The 26855-nt window shown below is 42.2% G+C and overlaps 24 non-coding genes and 5 pseudogenes across 24 annotated transcripts; all 29 read left to right on the forward strand.

Moving 5' to 3' along the window:
• The first annotated feature begins 821 nt into the window (after positions 1 to 821).
• LOC119290122 lies at positions 822 to 924 on the forward strand. The gene has a single exon (XR_005141724.1). It is a non-coding gene; the product is annotated as a U6 spliceosomal RNA (small nuclear RNA).
• Positions 925 to 1297: 373 nt separating this feature from the next.
• LOC119290228 lies at positions 1298 to 1401 on the forward strand. Its single transcript, XR_005141822.1, has one exon. It is a non-coding gene; the product is annotated as a U6 spliceosomal RNA (small nuclear RNA).
• A 1049-nt stretch (positions 1402 to 2450) lies between these two features.
• Positions 2451 to 2553, forward strand: LOC119290134. Its single transcript, XR_005141737.1, has one exon. It is a non-coding gene; the product is annotated as a U6 spliceosomal RNA (small nuclear RNA).
• Positions 2554 to 2926: 373 nt separating this feature from the next.
• On the forward strand, positions 2927 to 3030 carry LOC119290225. The gene has a single exon (XR_005141820.1). It is a non-coding gene; the product is annotated as a U6 spliceosomal RNA (small nuclear RNA).
• Positions 3031 to 4079: 1049 nt separating this feature from the next.
• On the forward strand, positions 4080 to 4182 carry LOC119290136. The gene has a single exon (XR_005141739.1). It is a non-coding gene; the product is annotated as a U6 spliceosomal RNA (small nuclear RNA).
• A 397-nt stretch (positions 4183 to 4579) lies between these two features.
• Positions 4580 to 4658, forward strand: LOC119290232 (annotated as a pseudogene).
• A 1050-nt stretch (positions 4659 to 5708) lies between these two features.
• LOC119290135 lies at positions 5709 to 5811 on the forward strand. Its single transcript, XR_005141738.1, has one exon. It is a non-coding gene; the product is annotated as a U6 spliceosomal RNA (small nuclear RNA).
• Positions 5812 to 6208: 397 nt separating this feature from the next.
• On the forward strand, positions 6209 to 6287 carry LOC119290237 (annotated as a pseudogene).
• A 1050-nt stretch (positions 6288 to 7337) lies between these two features.
• On the forward strand, positions 7338 to 7440 carry LOC119290156. The gene has a single exon (XR_005141761.1). It is a non-coding gene; the product is annotated as a U6 spliceosomal RNA (small nuclear RNA).
• Positions 7441 to 7831: 391 nt separating this feature from the next.
• Positions 7832 to 7910, forward strand: LOC119290236 (annotated as a pseudogene).
• A 1048-nt stretch (positions 7911 to 8958) lies between these two features.
• On the forward strand, positions 8959 to 9061 carry LOC119290172. Its single transcript, XR_005141777.1, has one exon. It is a non-coding gene; the product is annotated as a U6 spliceosomal RNA (small nuclear RNA).
• Positions 9062 to 9455: 394 nt separating this feature from the next.
• LOC119290224 lies at positions 9456 to 9535 on the forward strand (annotated as a pseudogene).
• Positions 9536 to 10585: 1050 nt separating this feature from the next.
• Positions 10586 to 10688, forward strand: LOC119290182. Its single transcript, XR_005141786.1, has one exon. It is a non-coding gene; the product is annotated as a U6 spliceosomal RNA (small nuclear RNA).
• Positions 10689 to 11084: 396 nt separating this feature from the next.
• LOC119290238 lies at positions 11085 to 11164 on the forward strand (annotated as a pseudogene).
• A 1051-nt stretch (positions 11165 to 12215) lies between these two features.
• On the forward strand, positions 12216 to 12318 carry LOC119290124. Its single transcript, XR_005141725.1, has one exon. It is a non-coding gene; the product is annotated as a U6 spliceosomal RNA (small nuclear RNA).
• A 372-nt stretch (positions 12319 to 12690) lies between these two features.
• LOC119290205 lies at positions 12691 to 12793 on the forward strand. The gene has a single exon (XR_005141807.1). It is a non-coding gene; the product is annotated as a U6 spliceosomal RNA (small nuclear RNA).
• Positions 12794 to 13844: 1051 nt separating this feature from the next.
• LOC119290175 lies at positions 13845 to 13947 on the forward strand. The gene has a single exon (XR_005141780.1). It is a non-coding gene; the product is annotated as a U6 spliceosomal RNA (small nuclear RNA).
• Positions 13948 to 15003: 1056 nt separating this feature from the next.
• LOC119290163 lies at positions 15004 to 15106 on the forward strand. Its single transcript, XR_005141768.1, has one exon. It is a non-coding gene; the product is annotated as a U6 spliceosomal RNA (small nuclear RNA).
• Positions 15107 to 16155: 1049 nt separating this feature from the next.
• On the forward strand, positions 16156 to 16258 carry LOC119290145. The gene has a single exon (XR_005141748.1). It is a non-coding gene; the product is annotated as a U6 spliceosomal RNA (small nuclear RNA).
• A 373-nt stretch (positions 16259 to 16631) lies between these two features.
• LOC119290200 lies at positions 16632 to 16735 on the forward strand. The gene has a single exon (XR_005141802.1). It is a non-coding gene; the product is annotated as a U6 spliceosomal RNA (small nuclear RNA).
• Positions 16736 to 17785: 1050 nt separating this feature from the next.
• LOC119290125 lies at positions 17786 to 17888 on the forward strand. The gene has a single exon (XR_005141726.1). It is a non-coding gene; the product is annotated as a U6 spliceosomal RNA (small nuclear RNA).
• A 372-nt stretch (positions 17889 to 18260) lies between these two features.
• On the forward strand, positions 18261 to 18364 carry LOC119290233. The gene has a single exon (XR_005141823.1). It is a non-coding gene; the product is annotated as a U6 spliceosomal RNA (small nuclear RNA).
• Positions 18365 to 19414: 1050 nt separating this feature from the next.
• On the forward strand, positions 19415 to 19517 carry LOC119290168. Its single transcript, XR_005141773.1, has one exon. It is a non-coding gene; the product is annotated as a U6 spliceosomal RNA (small nuclear RNA).
• A 1055-nt stretch (positions 19518 to 20572) lies between these two features.
• Positions 20573 to 20675, forward strand: LOC119290161. Its single transcript, XR_005141766.1, has one exon. It is a non-coding gene; the product is annotated as a U6 spliceosomal RNA (small nuclear RNA).
• A 1055-nt stretch (positions 20676 to 21730) lies between these two features.
• On the forward strand, positions 21731 to 21833 carry LOC119290170. Its single transcript, XR_005141775.1, has one exon. It is a non-coding gene; the product is annotated as a U6 spliceosomal RNA (small nuclear RNA).
• Positions 21834 to 22881: 1048 nt separating this feature from the next.
• On the forward strand, positions 22882 to 22984 carry LOC119290155. Its single transcript, XR_005141760.1, has one exon. It is a non-coding gene; the product is annotated as a U6 spliceosomal RNA (small nuclear RNA).
• Positions 22985 to 24031: 1047 nt separating this feature from the next.
• LOC119290173 lies at positions 24032 to 24134 on the forward strand. The gene has a single exon (XR_005141778.1). It is a non-coding gene; the product is annotated as a U6 spliceosomal RNA (small nuclear RNA).
• A 1238-nt stretch (positions 24135 to 25372) lies between these two features.
• On the forward strand, positions 25373 to 25475 carry LOC119290151. Its single transcript, XR_005141755.1, has one exon. It is a non-coding gene; the product is annotated as a U6 spliceosomal RNA (small nuclear RNA).
• Positions 25476 to 26524: 1049 nt separating this feature from the next.
• On the forward strand, positions 26525 to 26627 carry LOC119290127. The gene has a single exon (XR_005141728.1). It is a non-coding gene; the product is annotated as a U6 spliceosomal RNA (small nuclear RNA).
• Positions 26628 to 26855: the final 228 nt, after the last annotated feature.

Raw genomic sequence — 26855 nt, forward strand, 5'->3', positions numbered from 1 at the left:
CGTTTCAGTCCTCCCACATGTAGTGTGTTCCTTCAATTTTTTATTGTCTTTGTTCCTTACCATCAACTGTGATTCGGTCATAACGCAAAAAAATATGTTTCATTAGTCTAATTTGTTTATGTTACCACCTAACAAACTCATCTAAGACTTGTGAGAAAACTCTCTCGGACACTAGGCAGGATTGTGGTACACTCGAAAGAATCTCATCTTGAAACCTTTTTGTCTTTAGTGTACAATAACCAGTGGTCGATGAATTACATAGGTCAACCGGTGAAATCTCAATCTTTATGTAGAAAATTATATATGTTGCATACCATTTTATATATCTAGTCACACCAAAGACACGGTAAGCCAGCTTAGCATGAACCTTTTGGCACTATGGTCTTTGCAATATGTACTTGTGGCAATAACTTGATATCGTCTAAGCTCCTTCACACACAAGTTTGCTTTTAAAAAAGTTTTGATTTGCATAATCCACCATTCATATATTGTGAACAACCAAAAGGTTTTGTTGATCCCTCCTTTCCTAAACGTGCATGTGCCCTCCCCCACGCACGGCAACAACTATACTATTTTTTTGTGTCCAAGCATCATTCGTTTTTCCCTAACAAAAAACACGATGGCATGTTATGCTCTTTCATTAATTTGGGCCACATCAAGAGAGATCTGGCTTGCAACTAGCGGCCTGCCACGTGCCCAATGGAATCTGGGTATGGCTAGACACAGCCATGGGCAACACAAACGCTCGTTTGTTTAGTCCCACATCGGCCAGCCGGGGAAAGACGGTCTGGTTTATAAGGAAGAGCGCTGCAGCTAGCATCGTCCCTTCGGGGACATCCGATAAAATTGGAACGATACAGAGAAGATTAGCATGGCCCCTGCGCAAGGATGACACGCACAAATCGAGAAATGGTCCAAATTTTTTTGAGATTTCCGCGCAAGTCCCTGGAGCCTTTTTTCTTGCACTTGCATGTGCAGCTATTCGTACAGAAAGGCCCTTTTAGTTTCCTTTCTCTATCAGAAGAGCACAACGAGGTTATTCCTAAACGTGCATGTGCCCTCCCCCCACGTGCGGCAACAACTATAGTATTTTTTTGTGTCAAGCATCGTTTGTTATTCCCTAACAAAAAACACAAGGGCCCATTATGCTCTTCCATTAATTTGGGCCACATCAAGAGAGATCCGGCTTGCAACTGGCGGCCTGCCACGCGCCCTATGGAAAGGCCCTGGGCAAAACAAACGCTCGTTTGTTTAGTCCCACATCGGCCAGCCGGGGAGAGTTGGACTGGTTTATAAGGCAGAGCGCCGCAGCTAGCATCATCCCTGGAACAATAAAAAGAAGATTAGCATGGCCCCTGCGCAAGGATGACATTCACAAATCGAGAAATGGTCCAAATTTTATTTGAGATTTTCCGCGCAAATCACTGGAGCCTTGTTTCTTGCACTTGCGTGTGCAGCTATTCGTACCGAAAGGCCCTTTAGTTTACTTTCTCTATCAGAGAGGTCCTCAATACTGCCTTTTTAAATTTTGATCCACACGCTTTCTCTTCTTTGTTATTGCAGATATAACCTTTCTGGAGTAACTTTTAGCTTTTTAATCTATTATCACACGTTTATGGATTAGTCTTGCGTTTCAGTCCTCCCACATGTAGTGTGTTCCTTCAATTTTTTATTGTCTTTGTTCCTTACCATCAACTGTGATTCGGTCATAACGCAAAAAAATATGTTTCATTAGTCTAATTTGTTTATGTTACCACCTAACAAACTCATCTAAGACTTGTGAGAAAACTCTCTCGGACACTAGGCAGGATTGTGGTACACTCGAAAGAATCTCATCTTGAAACCTTTTTGTCTTTAGTGTACAATAACCAGTGGTCGATGAATTACATAGGTCAACCGGTGAAATCTCAATCTTTATGTAGAAAATTATATATGTTGCATACCATTTTATATATCTAGTCACACCAAAGACACGGTAAGCCAGCTTAGCATGAACCTTTTGGCACTATGGTCTTTGCAATATGTACTTGTGGCAATAACTTGATATCGTCTAAGCTCCTTCACACACAAGTTTGCTTTTAAAAAAGTTTTGATTTGCATAATCCACCATTCATATATTGTGAACAACCAAAAGGTTTTGTTGATCCCTCCTTTCCTAAACGTGCATGTGCCCTCCCCCACGCACGGCAACAACTATACTATTTTTTTGTGTCCAAGCATCATTCGTTTTTCCCTAACAAAAAACACGATGGCATGTTATGCTCTTTCATTAATTTGGGCCACATCAAGAGAGATCTGGCTTGCAACTAGCGGCCTGCCACGCGCCCAATGGAATCTGGGTATGGCTAGACACAGCCATGGGCAACACAAACGCTCGTTTGTTTAGTCCCACATCGGCCAGCCGGGGAAAGACGGTCTGGTTTATAAGGAAGAGCGCTGCAGCTAGCATCGTCCCTTCGGGGACATCCGATAAAATTGGAACGATACAGAGAAGATTAGCATGGCCCCTGCGCAAGGATGACACGCACAAATCGAGAAATGGTCCAATTTTTTTTGAGATTTCCGCGCAAGTCCCTGGAGCCTTTTTTCTTGCACTTGCATGTGCAGCTATTCGTACAGAAAGGCCCTTTTAGTTTCCTTTCTCTATCAGAAGAGCACAACGAGGTTATTCCTAAACGTGCATGTGCCCTCCCCCTACGTGCGGCAACAACTATAGTATTTTTTTGTGTCAAGCATCGTTTGTTATTCCCTAACAAAAAACACAAGGGCCCATTATGCTCTTCCATTAATTTGGGCCACATCAAGAGAGATCCGGCTTGCAACTGGCGGCCTGCCACGCGCCCTATGGAAAGGCCGTGGGCAAAACAAACGCTCATTTGTTTAGTCCCACATCGGCCAGCCGGGGAGAGTTGGACTGGTTTATAAGGCAGAGCGCCGCAGCTAGCATCATCCCTGGAACGATAAAAAGAAGATTAGCATGGCCCCTGCGCAAGGATGACATTCACAAATCGAGAAATGGTCCAAATTTTATTTGAGATTTTCCGCGCAAATCACTGGAGCCTTGTTTCTTGCACTTGCGTGTGCAGCTATTCGTACCGAAAGGCCCTTTAGTTTACTTTCTCTATCAGAGAGGTCCTCAATACTGCCTTTTTAAATTTTGATCCACACGCTTTCTCTTCTTTGTTATTGCACATATAACCTTTCTGGAGTAACTTTTAGCTTTTTAATCTATTATCACACGTTTATGGATTAGTCTTGCGTTTCAGTCCTCCCACATGTAGTGTGTTCCTTCAATTATTTATTGTCTTTGTTCCTTACCATCAACTGTGATTCGGTCATAACGCAAAAAAATATGTTTCATTAGTCTAATTTGTTTATGTTACCACCTAACAAACTCATCTATGACTTGTGAGAAAACTCTCTCGGACACTAGGCTGGATTGTGGTACACTTGAAAGAATCTCATCTTCAAACCTTTTTGTCTTTAGTGTACAATAACCAGTGGTCGATGAATTACATAGGTCAACCGGTGAAATCTCAATCTTTATGTAGAAAATTATATATGTTGCATACCATTTTATATATCTAGTCACACCGAAGACACGGAAAGCCAGCTTAGCATGAACCTTTTGGCACTATGGTCTTTGCAATATGTAGTTGTGGCAATAACTTGATATCGTCTATGCTCCTTCACGCACAAGTTTGCTTTTAAAAAAGTATTGATTTGCATAATCCACCATTCATAAATTGTGAACAACCAACAGGTTTTGTTGATCCCTCCTTTCCTAAACGTGCATGTGCCCTCCCCCCACGCGCGACAACAACTATAGTATTTTTTGTGTCCAAGCATCATTCGTTATTCCCTAACAAAAAACACGAGGGCATGTTATGCTCTTTCATTAATTTGGGCCACATCAAGAGAGATTTGGCTTGCAACTAGCGGCCTGCCACGCGCCCGATGGAATCTAGGTATGGCTAGACACAGCCATGGGCAACACAAACGCTCGTTTGTTTAGTCCCACATCGGCCAGACGGGGAGAGACGGTCTGGTTTATAAGGAAGAGTGCTGCAGCTAGCATCGTCCCTTCGGGGACATCCGATAAAATTGGAACGATACAGAGAAGATTAGCATGGCCCCTGCGCAAGGATGACATGCACAAATCGAGAAATGGTCCAAATTTTTTTGAGATTTCCGCGCAAGTCCCTGGAGCCTTTTTTCTTGCACTTGCATGTGCAGCTATTCATACAGAAATGCCCTTTAGTTTCCTTTCTCTATCAGAAGAGCACAACGAGGTTATCCCTAAACGTGCATGTGCCCTCCCCCCACGTGCGGCAACAACTATAGTAGTTTTTTGTGTCAAGCATCGTTTGTTATTCCCTAACAAAAAACACAAGGGCCCATTATTCTCTTCCATTAATTTGGGCCACATCAAGAGAGATCCGTCTTGCAACTGGCGGCCTGCCACGCGCCCTATGGAAAGGCCCTGGGCAAAACAAACGCTCGTTTGTTTAGTCCCACATCGGCCAGCCGGGGAGAGTCGGACTGGTTTATAAGGCAGAGCGCCGCAGCTAGCATCATCCCTAGAACGATACAAAGAATATTAGCATGGCCCCTGCGCAAGGATGACACGCACAAATCGAGAAATGGTCCAAATTTTATTTGAGATTTTCCGCGCAAATCGCTGGAGCCTTGTTTCTTGCACTTGCGTGTGCAGCTATTCGTACCGAAAGGCTGTTTAGTTTACTTTCTCTATCAGAGAGGTCCTCAATACTGCCTTTTTAAATTTTGATCCACATGCTTTCGCTTCTTTGTTATTGCAGATATAACCTTTCTGGAGTAACTTTTATTTTTTTAATCTATTATCAGACGTTTATGGATTAGTCTTCCGTTTCAGTCCTCCCACATGTAGTGTGTTCCTTCAATTTTTTATTGTCTTTGTTCCTTACCATCAACTGTGATTCGGTCATAACGCAAAAAATTATGTTTCATTAGTCTAATTTGTTTATGTTACCACCTAACAAACTCATCTAAGACTTGTGAGAAAACTCTCTCGGACACTAGGCTGGATTGTGGTACACTCGAAAGAATCTCATCTTCAAACCTTTTTGTCTTTAGTGTACAATAACCACTGGTCGATGAATTACATAGGTCAAACGGTGAAATCTCAATCTTTATGTATAAAATTATATATGTTGCATACCATTTTATATATCTAGTCACACCAAAGACACGGTAAGCCAGCTTAGCATGAACCTTTTGGCACTATGGTCTTTGCAATATGTACTTGTGGCAATAACTTGATATCGTCTAAGCTCCTTCACGCACAAGTTTGCTTTTAAAAAAGTTTTGATTTGCATAATCCACCATTCATAAATTGTGAACAACCAAAAGGTTTTGTTGATCCCTCCTTTTCTAAACGTGCATGTGCCCTCCCCCCACGCGCGGCAACAACTATAGTATTTTTTTGTGTCCAAGCATCGTTCGTTTTTCCCTAACAAAAAACACGATGGCATGTTATGCTCTTTCATTAATTTGGGCCACATCAAGAGAGATCTGGCTTGCAACTAGCGGCCTGCCACGCGCCCGATGGAATCTAGGTATGGCTAGACACAGCCATGGGCAACACAAACGCTCGTTTGTTTAGTCCCACATCGGCCAGCCGGGGAGAGACGGTCTGGTTTATAAGGAAGAGTGCTGCAGCTAGCATCGTCCCTTCGGGGACATCCGATAAAATTGGAACGATACAGAGAAGATTAGCATGGCCCCTGCGCAAGGATGACACGCACAAATCGAGAAATGGTCCAATTTTTTTTGAGATTTCCGCGCAAGTCCCTGGAGCCTTTTTTCTTGCACTTGCATGTGCAGCTATTCATACAGAAATGCCCTTTAGTTTCCTTTCTCTATCAGAAGAGCACAACGTGGTTATTCCTAAACGTGCATGTGCCCTCCCCCCACGTGCGGCAACAACTATAGTATTTTTTTGTGTCAAGCATCGTTTGTTATTCCCTAACAAAAAACACAAGGGCCCATTATTCTCTTCCATTAATTTGGGCCACATCAAGAGAGATCCGGCTTGCAACTGGCTGCCTGCCACGCGCCCTATGGAAAGGCCCTGGGCAAAACAAACGCTCGTTTGTTTAGTCCCACATCGGCCAGCCGGGGAGAGTCGGACTGGTTTATAAGGCAGAGCGCCGCAGCTAGCATCATCCCTAGAACGATACAAAGAATATTAGCATGGCCCCTGCGCAAGGTTGACACGCACAAATCGAGAAATGGTCCAAATTTTATTTGAGATTTTCCGCGCAAATCGCTGGAGCCTTGTTTCTTGCACTTGCGTCTGCAGCTATTCGTACCGAAAGGCTGTTTAGTTTACTTTCTCTATCAGAGAGGTCCTCAATACTGCCTTTTTTAATTTTGATCCACATGCTTTCTGTTCTTTGTTATTGCAGATATAACCTTTCTGGAGTAACTTTTATCTTTTTAATCTATTATCACACGTTTATGGATTAGTCTTCCGTTTCAGTCCTCCCACATGTAGTGTGTTCCTTCAATTGTTTATTGTCTTTGTTCCTTACCATCAACTGTGATTCGGTCATAACGCAAAAAATTATGTTCCATTAGTCTAATTTGTTTATGTTACCACCTAACAAACTCATCTAAGACTTGTGAGAAAACTCTCTCGGACACTAGGCTGGATTGTGGTACACTCGAAAGAATCTCATCTTCAAACCTTTTTGTCTTTAGTGTACAATAACCACTGGTCGATGAATTACATAGGTCAAACGGTGAAATCTCAATCTTTATGTATAAAATTATATATGTTGCATACCATTTTATATATCTAGTCACACCAAAGACACGGTAAGCCAGCTTAGCATGAACCTTTTGGCACTATGGTCTTTGCAATATGTACTTGTGGCAATAACTTGATATCGTCTAAGCTCCTTCACGCACAAGTTTGCTTTTAAAAAAGTTTTGATTTGCATAATCCACCATTCATAAATTGTGAACAACCAAAAGGTTTTGTTGATCCCTCCTTTCCTAAACGTGCATGTGCCCTCCCCCCATGCGCGGCAACAACTATAGTATTTTTTTGTGTCCAAGCATCGTTCGTTTTTCCCTAACAAAAAACACGATGGCATGTTATGATCTTTCATTAATTTGGGCCACATCAAGAGAGATCTGGCTTGCAACTAGTGGCCTGCCACGCGCCCGATGGAATCTAGGTATGGCTAGACACAGCCATGGGCAACACAAACGCTCGTTTGTTTAGTCCCACATCGGCCAGCCGGGGAGAGACGGTCTGGTTTATAAGGAAGAGTGCTGCAGCTAGCATCGTCCCTTCGGGGACATCCGATAAAATTGGAACGATATAGAGAAGATTAGCATGGCCCCTGCTCAAGGATGACACGCACAAATCGAGAAATGGTCCAATTTTTTTTGAGATTTCCGCGCAAGTCCCTGGAGCCTTTTTTCTTGCACTTGCATGTGCAGCTATTCATACAGAAATGCCCTTTAGTTTCCTTTCTCTATCAGAAGAGCACAACGAGGTTATTCCTAAACGTGCATGTGCCCTCCCCCCACGTGCGGCAACAACTATAGTATTTTTTTGTGTCAAGCATCGTTTGTTATTCCCTAACAAAAAACACAAGGGCCCATTATTCTCTTCCATTAATTTGGGCCACATCAAGAGAGATCCGGCTTGCAACTGGCGGCCTGCCACGCGCCCTATGGAAAGGCCCTGGGCAACGCTCGTTTGTTTAGTCCCACATCGGCCAGCCGGGGAGAGTCGGACTGGTTTATAAGGCAGAGCGCCGCAGCTAGCATCATCCCTAGAACGATACAAAGAATATTAGCATGGCCCCTGCGCAAGGACGACACGCACAAATCGAGAAATGGTCCAAATTTTATTTGAGATTTTCCGCGCAAATCGCTGGAGCCTTGTTTCTTGCACTTGCGTGTGCAGCTATTCGTACCGAAAGGCTGTTTAGTTTACTTTCTCTATCAGAGAGGTCCTCAATACTGCCTTTTTAAATTTTGATCCACATGCTTTCTCTTCGTTGTTATTGTAGATATAACCTTTCTGGAGTAACTTTTATCTTTTTAATCTATTATCACACGTTTATGGATTAGTCTTCCATTTCAGTCCTCCCACATGTAGTGTGTTCCTTCAATTTTTTATTGTCTTTGTTCCTTACCATCAACTGTGATTCGGTCATAACGCAAAAAATATGTTTCATTAGTCTAATTTGTTTATGTTACCACCTAACAAACTCATCTAAGACTTGTGAGAAAACTCTCTCGGACACTAGGCTGGATTGTGGTACACTCGAAAGAATCTCATCTTCAAACCTTTTTGTCTTTAGTGTACAATAACCACTGGTCGATGAATTATATAGGTCAAACGGTGAAATCTCAATCTTTATGTATAAAATTATATATGTTGCATACCATTTTATATATCTAGTCACACCAAAGACACGGTAAGCCAGCTTAGCATGAACCTTTTGGCACTATGGTCTTTGCAATATGTACTTGTGGCAATAACTTGATATCGTCTAAGCTCCTTCACGCACAAGTTTGCTTTTAAAAAAGTTTTGATTTGCATAATCCACCATTCATAAATTGTGAACAACCAAAAGGTTTTGTTGATCCCTCCTTTCCTAAACGTGCATGTGCCCTCCCCCCACGCGCGGCAACAACTATAGTATTTTTTTGTGTCCAAGCATCGTTCGTTTTTCCCCAACAAAAAACACGATGGCATGTTATGCTCTTTCATTAATTTGGGCCACATCAAGAGAGATCTGGCTTGTAACTAGCGGCCTGCCACGCGCCCAATGGAATCTAGGTATGGCTAGACACAGCCATGGGCAACACAAACGCTCGTTTTTTAGTCCCACATCGGCTAGCCGGGGAGAGACGGTCTGGTTTATAAGGAAGAGCGCTGCAGCTAGCATCGTCCCTTCGGGGACATCCGATAAAATTGGAACGATACAGAGAAGATTAACATGGCCCCTGTGCAAGGATGACACACACAAATCGAGAAATGGTCCAATTTTTTTTGAGATTTCCGCGCAAGTCCCTGGAGCCTTTTTTCTTGCACTTGCATGTGCAGCTATTCGTACAAAAAGGCCCTTTAGTTTAGTTTCTCTATCAGAAGAGCACAACGAGGTTATTCCTAAACGTGCATGTGCCCTCCCCCCACGTGCGGCAACAACTATAGTATTTTTTGTGTCAAGCATCGTTTGTTATTCCCTAACAAAAAACAGAAGGGCCCATTATGCTCTTCCATTAATTTGGGCCACATCAAGAGAGATCCGGCTTGCAACTGGCGGCCTGCCACGCGCCCTATGGAAAGGCCCTGGGAAAAACAAACGCTCTTTGTTTAGTCCCACATCGGCCAGCTGGGGAGGGTCAGACTGGTTTATAAGGCAGAGCGCCGCAGCTAGCATCGTCCCTGGAACGATACAAAGAAGATTAGCATGGCCCCGGCGCAAGGATGACACGCACAAATCGAGAAATGGTCCAAATTTTATTTGAGATTTTCCGCGCAAATCACTGGAGCCTTGTTTCTTGCACTTGCGTGTGCAGCTATTCGTACCGAAAGGCCCTTTAGTTTACTTTCTCTATCAGAGAGGTCCGCAATACTGCCTTTTTTTAATTTTGATCCACACGCTTTCTCTTCTTTGTTATTGCAGATATAACCTTTCTGGAGTAACTTTTATCTTTTTAATCTATTATCACACGTTTATGGATTAGTCTTCCGTTTCAGTCCTCCCACATGTAGTGTGTTCCTTCAATTTTTTATTGCTTTGTTCCTTACCATCAACTGTGATTCGGTCATAACATAAAAAAATACATTTCATTAGTCTAATTTGTTTATGTTACCACCTAACAAACTCATCTAAGACTTGTGAGAAAACTCTCTCGGACACTAGGCTGGATTGTGGTACACTCGAAAGAATATCATCTTCAAACCTTTTTGTCTTTAGTGTACAATAACCAGTGGTCGATGAATTACATAGGTCAACCGGTGAAATCTCAATCTTTATGTAGAAAATTATATATGTTGCATACCATTTTATATATCTAGTCACACCAAAGACACGGTAAACCAGCTTAGCATGAACCTTTTGGCACTATGGTCTTTGCAATATGTACTTGTGGCAATAACTTGATATCGTCTAAGCTCCTTCACGCACAAGTTTGCTTTTAAAAAAGTTTTGATTTGCATAATCCACCATTCATAAATTGTGAACAACCAAAAGGTTTTGTTGATCCCTCCTTTCCTAAATGTGCATGTGCCCTCCCCCCACGCGCGACAACAACTATAGTATTTTTTTGTGTCCAAGCATTGTTCGTTATTCCCTAACAAAAAACACGAGGGCATGTTATGCTCTTTCATTAATTTGGGCCACATCAAGAGAGATCTGGCTTGCAACTAGCGGCCTGCCACGCGCCCGATGGAATCTAGGTATGGCTAGACACAGCCATGGGCAACACAAACGCTCGTTTGTTTAGTCCCACATCGGCCAGCCGGGGAGAGACGGTCTGGTTTATAAGGAAGAGCGCTGCAGCTAACATCGTCCCTTCGGGGACATCCGATAAAATTTGAACGATACAGAGAAGATTAGCATGGCCCCTACGCAAGGATGGCACGCACAAATCGAGAAATGGTCCAAATTTTTTTGAGATTTCCGCGCAAGTCCCTGGAGCCTTTTTTCTTGCACTTCCATGTGCAGCTATTCGTACAGAAATGCCCTTTAGTTTCCTTTCTCTATCAGAAGAGCACAACGAGGTTATTCCTAAACGTGCATGTGCCCTCCCCCCACGTGCGGCAACAACTATAGTATTTTTCTGTGTCAAGCATCGTTTGTTATTCCCTAACAAAAAACACAAGGGCCCATTATGCTCTTCCATTAATTTGGGCCACATCAAGAGAGATCTGGCTTGCAACTGGCGGCCTACCACACGCCCTATGGAAAGGCCCTGGGCAAAACAAACGCTCGTTTCTTTAGTCCCATATCGGCCAGCCGGGGAGAGTCGGACTGGTTTATAAGGCAGAGCGCCGCAGCTAGCATCGTCCCTGGAGCGATACAAAGAAGATTAGCATGGCCCCCGCGCAAGGATGGCACGCACAAATCGAGAAATGGTCCAAATTTTATTTGAGATTTTCCGCGCAAATCACTGGAGCCTTGTTTCTTGCACTTGCGTGTGCAGCTATTCGTACCGAAAGGCCCTTTAGTTTACTTTATCTATCAGAGAGGTCCTCAATACTGCCTTTTTAAATTTTGATCCACACGCTTTCTCTTCTTTGTTATTGCAGATATAACCTTTTTGGAGTAACTTTTATCTTTTTAATCTATTATCACACGTTTATGGATTAGTCTTCCGTTTCAGTCCTCCCACATGTAGTGTGTTCCTTCAATTTTTTATTGTCTTTGTTCCTTACCATCAACTATGATTCGGCCATAACGCAAAAAAAATATGTTTCATTAGTCTAATTTGTTTATGTTACCACCTAACAAACTCATCTAAGACTTGTGAGAAAACTCTCTCGGACACTCTGCTGGATTGTGGTACACTCGAAAGAATCTCATCTTCAAACCTTTTTGTCTTTAGTGTACAATAACCAGTGGTCGATGAATTACATAGGTCAACCGGTGAAATCTCAATCTTTATGTAGAAAATTATGTATGTTGCATACCATTTTATATATCTAGTCACACCAAAGACACGGTAAGCCAGCTTAGCATGAACCTTTTGGCACTATGGTCTTTGCAATATGTACTTGTGGCAATAACTTGATATCGTCTAATTTCCTTCACGCACAAGTTTGCTTTTAAAAAAGTTTTGAGTTGCATAATCCACCATTCATAAATTGTGAACAACCAAAAGGTTTTGTTGATCCCTCCTTTCCTAAACGTGCATGTGCCCTCCCCCCACCCGCGGCAACAACTATAGTATTTTTTTGTGTCCAAGCATAGTTCGTTATTCCCTAACAAAAAACATGAGGGCATGTTATGCTCTTTCATTAATTTGGGCCACATCAAGAGAGATCTGGCTTGCAACTGGTGGCCCGCCGCACGCCCGATGGAATCTAGGTATGGCTAGACACAGCCATGGGCAACACAAACGCTCGTTTGTTTAGTCCCACATCGGCCAGCCGGGGAGAGACGGTCTGGTTTATAAGGAAGAGCGCTGCATCTAGCATCGTCCCTTCGGGGACATCCGATAAAATTGGAACGATACAGAGAAGATTAGCATGGCCCCTGCGCAAGGATGACACGCACAAATCGAGAAATGGTCCAAATTTTTTTGAGATTTCCGCGCAAGTCCTTGGAGCCTTTTTTCTTGCACTTGCATGTGCAGCTATTCGTACAGAAAGGCCCTTTAGTTTCCTTTCTCTATCAGAAGAGCACAACGAGGTTATTCCTAAACGTGCATGTGCCCTCCCCCACGTGCGGCAACAACTATAGTATTTTTTTGTGTCAAGCATCGTTTGTTATTCCCTAACAAAAAACACAAGGGCCCATTATGCTCTTCCATTAATTTGGGCCACATCAAGAGAGATCCGGCTTGCAACTGGCGGCCTACCACGCGCCCTATGGAAAGGCCCCGGGCAAAACAAACGCTCATTTGTTTAGTCCCACATCGGCCAGCTGGGGAGAGTCGGACTGGTTTATAAGGCAGAGCGCCGCAGCTAGCATCATCCATGGAACGATACAAAGAAGATTAGCATGGCCCCTGCGCAAGGATGACACGCACAAATCGAGAAATGGTCCAAATTTTATTTGAGATTTTCCGCGCAAATCACTGGAGCCTTGTTTCTTGCACTTGCGTGTGCAGCTATTCGTACCAAAAGGCCCTTTAGTTTACTTTCTCTATCAGAGAGGTCCACAATACTGCCTTTTTAAATTTTGATCCACGCGCTTTCTATTCTTTGTTACTGCAGATATAACCTTTCTGGAGTAACTTTTAGCTTTTTAATCTATTATCACACGTTTATGGATTAGTCTTCCGTTTCAGTCCTCCCACATGTAGTGTGTTCCTTCAATTTTTTATTGTCTTTCTTCCTTACCATCAACTGTGATTCGGTCATAACGCAAAAAAATATGTTTCATTAGTCTAATTTATTTATGTTACCACCTAACAAACTCATCTAAGACTTGTGAGAAAACTCTCTCGGACACTAGGCTGGATTGTGGTACACTCGAAAGAATCTCATCTTCAAACCTTTTTGTCTTTAGTGTACAATAACCAGTGGTCGATGAATTACATAGGTCAACCGGTGAAATCTCAATCTTTATGTAGAAAATTATATATGTTGCATACCATTTTATATATCTAGTCACACCAAAGACACGGTAAGCCAGCTTAGCATGAACCTTTTGGCACTATGGTCTTTGCAATATGTACTTGTGGCAATAACTTGATATCGTCTAAGCTCCTTCACGCACAAGTTTGCTTTTAAAAAAGTTTTGATTTGCATAATCCACCATTCATAAATTGTGAACAACCAAAAGGTTTTGTTGATCCCTTCTTTTCCTAAACGTGCATGTGCCCTTCCCCCACCCGCGGCAACAACTATAGTATTTTTTTGTATCCAAGCATCGTTCGTTATTCCCTAACAAAAAACACGAGGGCATGTTATGCTCTTTCATTAATTTGGGCCACATCAAGAGAGATCTGGCTTGCAACTAGCAGCCTGCCACGCGCCGGATGGAATCTAGGTATGGCTAGGCACAGCCATGGGCAACATAAATGCTCGTTTGTTTAGTCCCACATCGGCCAGCCGGGGAGAGACGGTCTGGTTTATAAGGAAGAGCGCTGCAGCTAGCATCGTCCCTTCGGGGACATCCGATAAAATTGGAACGATATAGAGAAGATTAGCATGGCCCCTGCGCAAGGATAACACGCACAAATTGAGAAATGGTCCAATTTTTTTTGAGATTTCCGCGCAAGTCCCTGGAGCCTTTTTTCTTGCACTTGCATGTGTAGCTATTCGTACAGAAAGGCCCTTTAGTTTCCTTTCTCTATCAGAAGAGTCCTCAATATTGCCTTCTTAAATTTAGATCCACACGCTTTCTCTTCTTTGTTATAGCAGATATAACCTTTCTATAGTAACTTTTTAGCTTTTTAATCTATTATCACATGTTTCTGGATTAGTCTTCAGTTTAAGTCCTCCTACATGTAATGTATTCCTTCAAGTTTTTATTGTCTTTGTTCCTTACCCTTAACTGTGATTCGGTCATAACGCAAAAAAACGTGTTTCATTCGTCGAATTTGATTATCTTACCACCTAACAAACTCATCTAAGACTTGTGAGAAAACTCTCTTGGACACTAGTACTCGATTCTGGTACACCCGAAAGAATCTCTTCTTCAAACCTTTCTATCTTTAGTGTACAATAACTAGTGGTCGATGAATTACGTAGGTCACAACTAGTGAAATCTCAATCTTCATGTAGAAAGGTATATATGTTGCATACCATTTTATATATCTGATCACACCAAATACCTGGTAAGCTAGCTTAGCATGAACCTTTTGGCACCTTCGCTTTGAAATGTGTACTCGTGGCAACAACTTTTATCGTCTAATCTCCTTCTTGCACAAGTTTGCTTTTCAAAAAGGTTTTTCGTTTTGCATAATCAACCTTTCATAAATTGTGAACAACCAAAAGGATTTGTTTATCCATCCTTTCCTAAACGTGCATGTGCCCTCCCCCCACGTGCGGCAACAACTATAGTTTTCTTTTTAGTGTCCAAGCATCGCTCGTTATTCCCTCACAAAAAAACACAAGGGCCCGTTATGCTCTTCCATTAATTTGGGACACATCAAAAGAGATCTGGCTTGCAACTGGAGGCCTGCCACACGCCAGACGGAATCTAGGTATGGCTGGACACCGCCGTGGGCAACAGAAACGCTCGTTTGTTTAGTCCCACATCGGCCAGCCGGGGAGAGTCGGACTGGTTTAGAAGGCAGAGCGCGGCAGCTAGCACCGTCCCTTCGGGGACATCCGATAAAATTGGAACGATACAGAGAAGATTAGCATGGCCCCTACGCAAGGATGACACGCAAAAATCAAGAAATGGTCCAAATTTTATTTGAGATTTTCCGCGCAAATAACTGGAGCCTTGTTTCTTGCACTTGCGTGTGCAGCTATTCATACCGAAAGGCCCTTTAGTTTCCTTTCTCTATCAGAGAGGTCCTCAATACTGCGTTTTAAAATTTAGATCCACATGCTTTCTCTTCTTTGTTTTTGTAGATATAACCTTTCTGTAGTAACTTTTAGGTTTTTAATCTATTATCACACGTTTCTGGATTAGTCTTCCATTTCAGTCCTCCTACATGTAGTCTAATCCTTCAATTTTTATTGTCTTTGTTCCTTACCCTCAACTGTGATTCGGTCATAACACAAAAAAACACGTTTCATTAGTCTAATTTGATTATGTTACCACCTAACAAACTCATCTAAGACTTGTGAGAAAACTCTCTCGAACACTAGGCTGGATTGTGGTACACTCGAAAGAATCTCATCTTCAAACCTTTTTGTCTTTAGTGTACAATAACCAGTGGTCGATGAATTACATAGGTCAACCGGTGAAATCTCAATCTTTATGTAGAAAATTATATATGTTGCATACCATTTTATATATCTAGTCACACCAAAGACACGGTAAGCCAGCTTAGCATGAACCTTTTGGCACTATGGTCTTTGCAATATGTACTTGTGGCAATAACTTGATATCGTCTAAGCTCCTTCACGCACAAGTTTGCTTTTAAAAAAGTTTTGATTTGCATAATCCACCATTCATAAATTGTGAACAACCAAAAGGTTTTGTTGATCTCTACTTTCCTAAACGTCCATGTGCCCTCCCCCCACCCGCGGCAACAACTATAGTATTTTTTTGTGTCCAAGCATCGTTCGTTATTCCCTAACAAAAAACACGAGGGCATGTTATGCTCTTTCATTAATTTGGGCCACATCAAGAGAGATCTGGCTTGCAACTAGCGGCCTGCCACGCGCCCGATGGAATCTAGGTATGGCTAGACATAGCCATGGGCAACACAAACGCTCGTTTGTTTAGTCCCACATCGGCCAGCCGGGGAGAGACGGTCTGGTTTATAAGGAAGAGCGCTGCAGCTAGCATCGTCCCTTCGGGGACATCCGATAAAATTGGAACGATACAGAGAAGATTAGTATGGCCCCTGCGCAAGGATGACACGCACAAATCGAGAAATGGTCCAAATTTTTTTGAGATTTCCGCGCAAGTCCTTGGAGCCTTTTTTCTTGCACTTGCATGTGCAGCTATTCGTACGGAAAGGCCCTTTAGTTTCCTTTCTCTATCAGAAGAGCACAACGAGGTTATTCCTAAACGTGCATGTGCCCTCCCCCCACGTGCGGCAACAACTATAGTATTTTTTTTGTGTCAAGCATCGTTTGTTATTCCCTAACAAAACACACAAGGGCCCATTATGCTCTTCCATTAATTTGGGCCACATCAAGAGAGATCCGGCTTGCAACTGGCGGCCTACCACGCGCCCTATGGAAAGGCCCTGGGCAAAACAAACGCTCATTTGTTTAGTCCCACATCGGCCAGCTGGGGAGAGTCGGACTGGTTTATAAGGCAGAGCGCCACAGCTAGCATCATCCCTGGAACGATACAAAGAAGATTAGCATGGCCCCTGCGCAAGGATGACACGCACAAATCGAGAAATGGTCCAAATTTTATTTGAGATTTTCCGCGCAAATCACTGGAGCCTTGTTTCTTGCACTTGCGTGTGCAGCTATTCGTACCAAAAGGCCCTTTAGTTTACTTTCTCTATCAGAGAGGTCCACAATACTGCCTTTTTAAATTTTGATCCACACGCTTTCTCTTCTTTGTTATTGCAGATATAACCTTTCTGGAGTAACTTTTAGCTTTTTAATCTATTATCACACGTTTATGGATTAGTCTTCAGTTTCAGTCCTCCCACATGTAGTGTGTTCCTTCAATTTTTTATTGTCTTTCTTCCTTACCATCAACTGTGATTTGGTCGTAACGCAAAAAAATATGTTTCATTAGTCTAATTTATTTATGTTACCACCTAACAAACTCATCTAAGACTTGTGAGAAAACTCTCTCGGACACTAGGCTGGATTGTGGTACACTCGAAAGAATCTCATCTTCAAACCTTTTTGTCTTTAGTGTACAATAACCAGTGGTCGATGAATTACATAGGTCAACCGGTGAAATCTCAATCTCTATGTAGAAAATTATATATGTTGCATACCATTTTATATATCTAGTCACACCAAAGACACGGTAAGCCAGCTTAGCATGAACCTTTTGGCACTATGGTCTTTGCAATATGTACTTGTGGCAATAACTTGATATCGTCTAAGCTCCTTCACGCACAAGTTTGCTTTTAAAAAAGTTTTGATTTGCATAATCCACCATTCATAAATTGTGAACAACCAAAAGGTTTTGTTGATCCCTCCTTTCCTAAACGTCCATGTGCCCTCCCCCCACCTGCGGCAACAACTATAGTATTTTTTTGTGTCCAAGCATCGTTCGTTATTCCCTAACAAAAAACACGAGGGCATGTTATGCTCTTTCATTAATTTGGGCCACATCAAGAGAGATCTGGCTTGCAACTAGCGGCCTGCCACGCGCCCGATGGAATCTAGGTATGGCTAGACACAGCCATGGGCAACACAAACGCTCGTTTGTTTAGTCCCACATCGGCCAGCTGGGGAGAGACGGTCCGGTTTATAAGGAAGAGCGCTGCAGCTAGCATCGTCCCTTCGGGGACATCCGATAAAATTGGAACGATACAGAGAAGATTAGCATGGCCCCTGCGCAAGGATGACACGCACAAATCGAGAAATGGTCCAAATTTTTTTGAGATTTCCGCGCAAGTCCCTGGAGCCTTTTTTCTTGCACTTGCATGTGCAGCTATTCGTACAGAAAATCCCTTTAGTTTCCTTTCTCTATCAGAAGAGCACAACGAGGTTATTCCTAAACGTGCATGTGCCCTCCCCCCACGTGCGGCAACAACTATAGTATTTTTTTGTGTCAAGCATCGTTTGTTATTCCCTAACAAAAAACACAAGGGCCCATTATGCTCTTCCATTAATTTGGGCCACATCAAGAGAGATCCGGCTTGCAACTGGCGGCCTACCACGCGCCCTATGGAAAGGCCCTGGGCAAAACAAACGCTCATTTGTTTAGTCCCACATCGGCCAGCTGGGGAGAGTCGGACTGGTTTATAAGGCAGAGCGCCGCAGCTAGCATCATCCCTGGAACGATACAAAGAAGATTAGCATGGCCCCTGCGCACGGAGGACACGCAAAAATCGAGAAATGGTCCAAATTTTATTTGAGATTTTCCGCGCAAATCATTGGAGCCTTGTTTCTTGCACTGGCGTGTGCAGCTATTCGTACCAAAAGGCCCTTTAGTTTACTTTCTCTATCAGAGAGGTCCACAATACTGCCTTTTTAAATTTTGATCCACACGCTTTCTCTTCTTTGTTATTGCAGATATAACCTTTTTGGAGTAACTTTTAGCTTTTTAATCTATTATCACACGTTTATGAATTAGTCTTCCGTTTCAGTCCTCCCACATGTAGTGTGTTCCTTCAATTTTTTATTGTCTTTCTTCCTTACCATCAAGTGTGATTCGGTCATAACGCAAAAAAATATGTTTCATTAGTCTAATTTGTTTATGTTACCACCTAACAAACTCATCTAAGACTTGTGAGAAAACTCTCTCGGACACGAGGCTGGATTGTGGTACACTCGAAAGAATCTCATATTCAAACCTTTTTGTCTTTAGTGTACAATAACCAGTGGTCGATGAATTACATAGGTCAACCGGTGAAATCTCAATCTTTATGTAGAAAATTATATATGTTGCATACCATTTTATATATCTAGTCACACCAAAGACACGGTAAGCCAGCTTAGCATGAACCTTTTGGCACTATGGTCTTTGCAATATGTACTTGTGGCAATAACTTGATATCGTCTAAGCTCCTTCACGCACAAGTTTGCTTTTAAAAAAGTTTTGATTTGCATAATCCACCATTCATAAATTGTGAACAACCATAAGGTTTTGTTGATCCCTCCTTTCCTAAACGTGCATGTGCCCTTCCCCCACCCGCGGCAACAACTATAGTATTTTTTTGTGTCCAAGCATCGTTCGTTATTCCCTAACAAAAAACACGAGGGCATGTTATGCTCTTTCATTAATTTGGGCCACATCAAGAGAGATCTGGCTTGCAACTAGCAGCCTGCCGCGCGCCGGATGGAATCTAGGTATGGCTAGGCACAGCCATGGGCAACATAAATGCTCGTTTGTTTAGTCCCACATCGGCCAGCCGGGGAGAGACGGCCTGGTTTATAAGGAAGAGCGCTGCAGCTAGCATCGTCCCTTCGGGGACATCCGATAAAATTTGAACGATATAGAGAAGATTAGCATGGCCCCTGCGCAAGGATGACACGCACAAATTGAGAAATGGTCCAATTTTTTTTGAGATTTCCGCGCAAGTCCCTGGAGCCTTTTTTCTTGCACTTGCATGTGTAGCTATTCGTACAGAAAGGCCCTTTAGTTTCCTTTCTCTATCAGAAGGGTCCTCAATATTGCTTCTTAAATTTAGATCCACACGCTTTCTCTTCTTTGTTATAGCAGATATAACCTTTCTATAGTAACTTTTTAGCTTTTTAATCTATTATCACATCTTTCTGGATTAGTCTTCAGTTTAAGTCCTCCTACATGTAATGTATTCCTTCAAGTTTTTATTGTCTTTGTTCCTTACCCTTAACTGTGATTCGGTCATAACGCAAAAAAACATGTTTCATTCGTCGAATTTGATTATCTTACCACCTAACAAACTCATCTAAGACTTGTGAGAAAACTCTCTTGGACACTAGTGCTCGATTCTGGTACACCCGAAAGAATCTCTTCTTCAAACCTTTGTATCTTTAGTGTACAATAACTAGTGATCGATGAATTACGTAGGTCACAACTAGTGAAATCTCAATCTTCATGTAGAAAGGTATATATGTTGCATACCATTTTATATATCTGATCACACCAAATACCTGGTAAGCTAGCTTAGCATGAACCTTTTGGCACCTTCGCTTTGCAATGTGTACTCGTGGTAACAACTTTTATCGTCTAATCTCCTTCTTGCACAAGTTTGCTTTTCAAAAAGGTTTTTCGTTTTGCATAATCCACCTTTCATAAATTGTGAACAACCAAAAGGATTTGTTTATCCATCCTTTCCTAAATGTGCATGTGCCCTCCCCCCACGTGCGGCAACAACTATAGTTTTCTTTTTAGTGTCCAAGCATCGCTCGTTATTCCCTCACAAAAAAACACAAGGGCCCGTTATGCTCTTCCATTAATTTGGGACACATCAAGAGAGATCTGGCTTGCAACTGTAGGCCTGCCACGTGCCAGATGGAATCTAGGTATGGCTAGACACCGCCGTGGGCAACAGAAACGCTCGTTTGTTTAGTCCCACATCGGCCAGCCGGGGAGAGTCGGACTGGTTTATAAGGCAGAGCGCGGCAGCTAGCACCGTCCCTTCGAGGACATCCGATAAAATTGGAACGATACAGAGAAGATTAGCATGGCCCCTGCGCAAGGATGACACGCACAAATCGAGAAATGGTCCAAATTTATTTGAGATTTTCCGCGCAAATAACTGGAGCCTTGTTTCTTGCACTTGCGTGTGCAACTATTCATACCGAAAGGCCTATTAGTTTCCTTTCTCTATCAGAGAGGTCCTCAATACTGCGTTTTAAAATTTAGATCCACATGCTTTCTCTTCTTTGTTATTGTAGATATAACCTTTCTGTAGTAACTTTTAGGTTTTTAATCTATTATCACACGTTTCTGGATTAGTCTTCCATTTCAGTCCTCCTACATGTAGTCTATTCCTTCAATTTTTTATTGTCTTTGTTCCTTACCCTCAACTGTGATTCGGTCATAACACAAAAAAACATGTTTCATTAGTCTAATTTGATTACGTTACCACCTAACAAACTCATCTAAGACTTGTGAGAAAACTCTCTCGGACACTAAGCTGGATTCTGGTACACCCGAAAGAATCTCTTCTTCAAACCTTTCTGTCTTTAGTGTACAATAACCAGTGGTCGATGAATTATATAGGTCACAACTGGTGTAATCTCAATCTTCATGTAGAAAAGTATATATGTTGCATACCATTTTATATATCTAGTCACACCAAATACACGGTAAGCTAGCTTAGCATGAACGTTTTGGCACCTTCGCTTTGCAATGTGTACTCGTGGCAACAACTTTGATCGTCTAATCTCCTTCTTGCACAAGTTTGCTTTTCAAAAAAGTTTTTCGTTTTGCATAATCCACCTTTCATAAATTGTGAACAACCAAAAGGATTTGTTTATCCATCCTTTCCTAAACGTGCATGTGCCCTCCCCCCACGTGCGGCAACAACTATAGTTTTCTTTTTAGTGTCCAAGCATCGCTCGTTATTCCCTCATGAAAAAACACAAGGGCCCGTTATGCTCTTCCATTAATTTGGGACACATCAAGAGAGATCTGGCCTGCAACTGGAGGCCTGCCACGCGCCAGATGGAATCGAGGTATGGCTGGACACCGCCGTGGGCAACACAAACGCTCGTTTGTTTAGTCCCACATCGGCCAGCCGGCGAGAGTCGGACTGGTTTATAAGGCAGAGCGCGGCAGCTAGCACCGTCCCTTCAGGGACATCCGATAAAATTGGAACGATACAGAGAAGATTAGCATGGCCCCTGCACGAGGATGACACGCACAAATCGAGAAATGGTCCAAATTTTATTTGAGATTTTCCGCGCAAATCACTGGAGCCTTGTTTCTTGCACTTGCGTGTGCAGCTATTCGTACCGAAAGGCCCTTTAGTTTCCTTTCTCTATCAGAGAGGTCCTCAATACTGCCTTTTTAAATTTAGATCCACACGCTTTCTCTTCTTTGTTATTGCAGACATAACCTTTTTGTAGTAACTTTTAGCTTTCTAATCTATTATCACACGTTTCTGGATTAGTCTGCCATTTCAGTCCGCCTACATGTAGTGTATTCCTTCAATTTTTTATTGTCTTTGTTCCTTACCCTCAACTGTGATTCGGTCATAACGCAAAAAAACATGTTTCATTAGTCTAATTTGATTATGTTACCTACTAATAAACTCATCTATGACTTGTGAGAAAATTCTCTCGGACACTAGGCTGGATTCTGTTAAACCCGAAAGAATCGCTTCTTCAAACATTTCTGTCTTTAATGTACAATAACTAGTGGTCAATGAATTACATAGGTCACAACTGGTGAAATCTCAATTGTCATGTAGAAAAGTATATATGTTGCATACCATTTTATATATCTAGTCACACCAAATACACGGTAAGCTAGCTTGGCATGAAACTTTTGGCACTATGGTCTTTGCAATATGTACTTGTGGCAATAACTTGATCGTCTAAGATCCTTCACGCACAAGTTTGCTTTTTAAGTTTTTTTGATTTGCATAATCCACCATTCATAAATTGTGAACAACCAAAAGGATTTGTTGATCCCTCCTTTCCTAAACATGCATGTGGCCTCCCCCCAGGTGCGGCAACAACTATAGTATTTTTTTGTCCAAGCATCGTTTGTAATTCCCTAACAAAAAACACGAGGCACCATTATGCTCTTCCATTTATTTGGGCCACATCAAGAGAGATCCGGCTTGCAACTGGCGGCCCGCCGCGCGCCCAATGGCATCTAGATTTGGCAGGACAACCCCATGGGAAAATCAAACGCTCGTTTGTTTAGTCCCACATCGTCCAGCTGGGGAGAGTCGGACTGGTTTATAAGGCAGAGCGCCGCAGCTAGCATCGTCCCTTCGGGGACATCCGATAAAATTGGAACGATACAGAGAAGATTAGCATGGCCCCTGCACGAGGATGACACGCACAAATCGAGAAATGGTCCAAATTTTATTTGAGATTTTCCGCGCAAATCACTGGAGCCTTGTTTCTTGCACTTGCGTGTGCAGCTATTCGTACCGAAAGGCCCTTTAGTTTCCTTTCTCTATCAGAGAGGTCCTCAATACTGCCTTTTTAAATTTAGATCCACACGCTTTCTCTTCTTTGTTATTGCAGACATAACCTTTTTGTAGTAACTTTTAGCTTTCTAATCTATTATCACACGTTTCTGGATTAGTCTGCCATTTCAGTCCGCCTACATGTAGTGTATTCCTTCAATTTTTTATTGTCTTTGTTCCTTACCCTCAACTGTGATTCGGTCATAACGCAAAAAAACAAGTTTCATTAGTCTAATTTGATTATGTTACCTACTAATAAACTCATCTATGACTTGTGAGAAAATTCTCTCGGACACTAGGCTGGATTCTGTTAGACCCGAAAGAATCGCTTCTTCAAACATTTCTGTCTTTAATGTACAATAACTAGTGGTCAATGAATTACATAGGTCACAACTGGTGAAATCTCAATCGTCATGTAGAAAAGTATATATGTTGCATACCATTTTATATATCTAGTCACACCAAATACACGGTAAGCTAGCTTGGCATGAAACTTTTGGCACTATGGTCTTTGCAATATGTACTTGTGGCAATAACTTGATCGTCTAAGATCCTTCACGCACAAGTTTGCTTTTTAAGTTTTTTTGATTTGCATAATCCACCATTCATAAATTGTGAACAACCAAAAGGATTTGTTCATCCCTCCTTTCCTAAACATGCATGTGGCCTCCCCCAGGTGCGGCAACAACTATAGTATTTTTTTGTCCAAGCATCGTTTGTAATTCCCTAACAAAAAACACGAGGCACCATTATGCTCTTCCATTTATTTGGGCCACATCAAGAGAGATCCGGCTTGCAACTGGCGGCCCGCCGCGCGCCCAATGGCATCTAGATTTGGCAGGACAACCCCATGGGAAAATCAAACGCTCGTTTGTTTAGTCCCACATCGTCCAGCTGGGGAGAGTCGGACTGGTTTATAAGGCAGAGCGCCGCAGCTAGCATCGTCCCTTCGGGGACATCCGATAAAATTGGAACGATACAGAGAAGATTAGCATGGCTCCTGCGCAAGGATGACATGCACAAATCGAGAAATGGTCCAAATTGTTTTGAGATTTTCCGCGCAAGTCACTGGAGCCTTCTTTCTCGCACTTGCGTGCGTAGCTATTCCTACAGAAAGGCCGTTTAGTTTCCTTTATCTATCAGAGTGGTCCTCAATACTGCCTTTTTAAATTTAGATCCACACACTTTTTCTTCTTTGTTATTGCAAATACAACCTTTCTGTAGTAACTTTTTAGCATTTTAATCTATTATCACACGTTTCTGGATTAGTCTTCCGTTTCAGTCCTCCTACATGTAGTGTATTGTTCAAAATAGCTTCTTACATTCCAATAAATCGGTCGATTTATTGCTTACCGTTGTCTGACAGATAAGATAAATCGGCCGATAAATCAGCCGATATGCCGATAAACTGGCCGATCTACCCGTTATCATGAGTTGACTGATAAGTTCCTGATGAGCGATATCCCCAACATTGATGTAGTGTATTTCTTCAATTTTTTATTGTCTTTCTTCCTTACCCTTAACTGTGATTTGGTCATAACGCAAAAAAACATGTTTCACTTGGACAATTTGATTATGTTACCACCTAACAAGCTCATCTAAGACTTGTGAGAAAACTCTCTCGGACACTAGTGTTGGATTCTGGTACACCTGAAAGAATTTGTTCTTCAAACCTTTCTATCTTTAGTGTACAATAACTAGTGGTCGATGAATTACGTAGGTCACAACTGGTGAAATCTCAATCTTCATGTAGAAAAATATTTATGTTGCATACCATTTTATATATCTAGCATACCAAAGATACGGTAAGCTAGCTTAGCTTGAACCTTTTGGCACTATGGTATTTGCAATATGTACTTGTGGCAACAACTTGATCATCTAATCTCTGTCTCGCACAAGTTTGCTTTTGTAAAAAGGTTTGTTGATTTGCATAATCCACCTTTCATAAATTCTGAACAACCAAAAGGATTTGTTGTTCCCTCCTTTCCTAAACGTGCATGTGCCCTCCACCCACGTCCGGCAACAACTATAGTTTTCTTTTTAGTTCCCAAGAATCATTCCTTATTCCCTAAGGAGAAAACACGAGGGCCCGTTATGTCTTCAATTTAATTGGGCCACATCTAGAGAGATCCGGCTTGAAACTGGCATCCCGTCGCGTGCCCGATGGCATCTAGGTTTGACTGGACAGCGCCGTGGGCAAAACAAACGCTCGTTTGTTTTGTCCCACATCAGCCAGTCGAGGAGAGTCGGACTGGTTATAAGGCAGAGCGTGGCAGCTAGCATCGTCCCTTTGGGGACATCCATTAAAATTGGAACGATACAGAGAAGATTAGCATGGCCCCTGCGCAAGGATGACACGCACAAATCGAGAAATGGTCCAAATATTTTTGAGATTTTCCGTGCAAGTCATTGGAGCCTTCTTTCTTGCACTTGCGTGTGCTGCTATTCCTATAGAAAGGCCCTTTAGTTTCCCTTCTCTATCAAAGAGGTCGTCAAAACTACCTTTTTAAATTTAGATCCACACGATTTCTCTTCTTTGTTATTGCAGATACTACCTTTATGTAGTAACTTTTTAGCTTTTTAATCTATTATCACACGTTTCTGGATTAGTCTTCCGTTTCAGTCCTCCTACAAGTAGTGTATTTCTTCAATTTTTTATTGTCTTTGTTCCTTACCCTTAACTGTGATTAGGTCATAACGCAAAAAAACATGTTTCATTACTCTAATTAGATTATCTTACCACCTAACAAACTCATCTAAGACTTGTGAGAAAACTCTCTCTCTGACACTAGTTCTGGATTCTTGTACACCCGAAAGAACCTCTTCTTCAAACCTTTCTATCTTTAGTGTACAATAACTAGTGGTCGATGAATTACGTAGGTCACAACTGGTGAAATCTCAAACTTCATGTAGAAAAGTATATATGTTGCATACCATTTTATATATCTAGTCACACAAAAGACACTGTAAGCTAGCTTAGCATGAACCTTTTGGCACTATGGTCTTTGCAATATGGTACTTGTAGCAACAACTTGATCGTCTAATCTCCTTCTCGCACAAGTTTTCTTTATAAAAAGGTTTGTCGTTTTGCATTATCCACCTTTCATAAATTGTGAACAACCAATACGATTTGTTTATCCATCCTCTCCTAAACGTGCATGTGCCCTCCCCCACGTGCGGCCACAACTATAGTTTTCTTTTTAGTGTTCAAGCATCGTTCATTATTCCCTCAAGAAAAAACACGAGGGCCCGTTATGCTCTTCCATTAATTTGGGACACATCAAGAGATATCTGGCTTGAAACTGGCGGCCTGCCACGAGCCCAGGTATGGCTGGACACCGCCGTGGGCAACAGAAACGCTCGTTTGTTTAGTCCCACATCGGCCAGCCGGGGAGAGTCGGACTGGTTTATAAGGCAGAGCGCAACAGCTAGCATCGTCCCTTCGGGGACATCCGATAAAATTGGAACGATACAGAGAAGATTAGCATGGCCCCTGCACAAGGATGACACGCACAAATCGAGAAATGGTCCAATTTTTTTGAGATTTTCCGCGCAAGTCACTAGAGCCTTCTTTCTTGCACTTGCGTGTGTAGCTATTCGTACCGAAAGGCCCTTTAGTTTCCTTTCTCTATCAGAGAGGTCCTCAATACTGCCTTTTTAAATTAAGATCCACACGCTTTCTCTTCTTTGTTATTGCAATCTAACCTTTATGTAGTAACTTTTTAGCTTTTTAATCTATTAACACATGTTTCTGGATTAGTCTTCCG

The sequence above is a fragment of the Triticum dicoccoides genome, chromosome 4A, assembly GCF_002162155.2.
Source record: "Triticum dicoccoides isolate Atlit2015 ecotype Zavitan chromosome 4A, WEW_v2.0, whole genome shotgun sequence".
NCBI classification, from domain to species: Eukaryota; Viridiplantae; Streptophyta; class Magnoliopsida; order Poales; family Poaceae; genus Triticum; species Triticum dicoccoides.